The sequence below is a fragment of the Amblyomma americanum genome, chromosome 5 (assembly GCF_052857255.1).
Source record: "Amblyomma americanum isolate KBUSLIRL-KWMA chromosome 5, ASM5285725v1, whole genome shotgun sequence".
NCBI classification, from domain to species: Eukaryota; Metazoa; Arthropoda; class Arachnida; order Ixodida; family Ixodidae; genus Amblyomma; species Amblyomma americanum.
The window spans coordinates 66743175-66745620 of NC_135501.1; the positions used below are offsets into that span (position 1 = coordinate 66743175).

Genomic DNA, 2446 nt, shown 5'->3' on the forward strand with positions numbered 1-2446 from the left:
CAGCAGTGTATTAAATCTGGTGAAAATAGCGTGTGTTTTGTACCATGGTCTGTGAACTGTCGCTTGTGTCAGCAGCCAGAAACTATTGCTCAGTGCTTTGTTGTTTGTCGCGATGCGTTGCTTCTTTTTGGGGGGGACATTCTTCAACGGTCTCTAAAAAAGAACATCGATATTGCACCTTGTTCTACAAGATTTATGTCTAAAATGAAAGGTCCTAAGGTTTCATGTGACATTTTTGTCCTCATGGGACTGTTTGTCTTGTGGAAGATGCGCATGACAGATCGCCACGCAGTGCTGCCGCGTTCATCAACGTCTGTGCTCAGAGACTAGTGTGCTATGATGCGGGGGGTGTATGCTGCGCAGGATCGACCTCCTGCCTGGCTCCCTTACTTCGACGCATGCGCATGCCTCCCGGAATTTTGATGTGCAGGCATAGTGAGCTCTGGATGCTGGTGCGATTGTGTTTCACGGCTTGCGTGTTGAGGACTGGTTAAGTCGGATTTGAAGCCCGCCAGGTTGGGTGTACTTCCATGCAATAAAGAGATATAGAACCCCCGTATCGTGTTCTGCAATGGCTCGCGTCGTAGACTAAAAGACTTCGGTTCGATTTTTCCTATCTCCAAAACTTTTTTTATTAACGCGACGCCAGCTTTTTTTGCAGCGAGAGCGCATCAGCGCTGCCGCGTTATAGCGGATAACAGTGTATGAAGGATGAATAACATGTTCGATACAAAACGTCATCAGAAATTTTGGATTGCATTGTGCAGCCGACTATATAGGGTTTTCACCTAAGACTGTATACAATTTTTGAAAATATGCTTTTTGAGATAAAAGAGCGCTTTTCCGCCATAGCATTGTCAGCGGTGCAGCACATCAGAATAAAGCAGACTTCCTACCTAGCTCACTGGTTAACAAATATTGAGTAGTTAAACTTCAACTATTACCGCTAGACTCCTTGATTGCGGAGAGGCGTGTAGCCCACCTTAAGCAATATCCAGATGAGTTTTTAGAATTCTGAAAATGCGATTACCTTTGGTGCTGTGGCGCAACAAATCTTGGCTATTTCGAGAAGATACTTTCGACAAGATACATGGATTGGGATCAGTTGCTTTGCCTACAAGTTTATCGAGAGCAAATTTATTTTTCTGCGATGTAACCGAAATTTGTTGGGCCACAGCGCCGAGGTTTACCACGTCTTCGAAATTCTAAAAACTGTCATAGATATTATTTGCGGTGGCCTACACGCCTCTCCGTAAGTGAGTAGCCTAACCATAATAGTTAAAAACTTAAGTATTTATTATTAGCTAACCAGCCTTCTGGTTACCACATCTTAGGTGAATTCTGCTGACAAACAGAGCTGAAAATGATATGTTGAAAAAGCAACCTTCTAACTCCAAAGTCCTATTTTTAAAAATTGATTAAATCCTTGGGCGAAACACCCCGTATATAAAACAGGTCGAGATATAGAAACAAAGAGGTCTATTCAACGTAAAAAAAAATTCATGAAAGTGATAAATTCCTGCTAAAAAAAAGAAAAGATAGAAAACCCTGTGGACGAATATTTTAATAGGAGCGCAGATTAAATACAGAACAAAAAAATTTATCGTCACTGGCACGGCCGCGTTAACAACGGGTGGCCGAAAAAGTTTTAAAGCGAAGGCTTTACTGGCCGCAGGTAGAACAGTTTCGCGGGATTCCTGGAGAGCTGTGCGGCGCATGCGCGAGGAGCAGTGAGGGCACACGGCGCATTTCTTTCTCTCGCTCCCAAGTCATCTGCGCATCCGCCACTAGTAGCGCCGAGCCACAGGTGTTCCGTCGCTTCGCAGCGCCGCTCCTTTCCTCAAAATTCAACTTTCAATTATCGGTTTTCTCTTTCTTCTTTCCCTCCCTTCTTTATCACTTCCTTTACGGCGTGGTTCGGGTGTCCACCCAGATATGTGAGAAGGTTACTGTGCCATTTCCTTTCCTCAGAAAACAAACAAAGCAAGTGAGCTGACGGCGTTCTTAGGGTTCATTCGCGTTTGCAACTTTGCTAAGACCGTTCATTTTCACGAAAGGAAAGGCGCACAAGCGGCTGCGTGGGTCAGTGGAGACCTCAATCTCGCTTTCGCTTTGTATATCCTGGATTAGCGAGGCTAATCCACAATAATTCTTTGCAACATCCTGGCAACAGTGGCACTGCGCCTGCCAAAAAGGCCAGCGCCCTCGCAGAGCTATAGCGTGGTGACCACAGCTCCATTTTTCACTCGGCGTCCTGCAGAAAGACAATCAGTCGCCCTCACACTCTACAAGAAAGTGGAAAGTGCCGCTGCCATAACACGCGCCTGTTTGGCTAACAGCCACGTGGTACGATCAGCTCACCAAGGGAGGACATGAATATTTAATAGGCATGCAAAATATCACCTGATCGCCGCGGCGGGTTAGTTGTAGTTCTAGTGCGCACCGT

The 2446-nt window shown here is 45.5% G+C and overlaps 1 protein-coding gene across 1 annotated transcript in view; it reads right to left on the reverse strand.

Annotated features, from left to right (window-relative positions):
- The window catches only part of LOC144132518 (luciferin 4-monooxygenase-like), a 175135-nt gene that overhangs the window by 76669 nt on the left and 96020 nt on the right, over positions 1-2446 (reverse strand). The gene's annotated exons all lie outside the window — the stretch shown is intronic.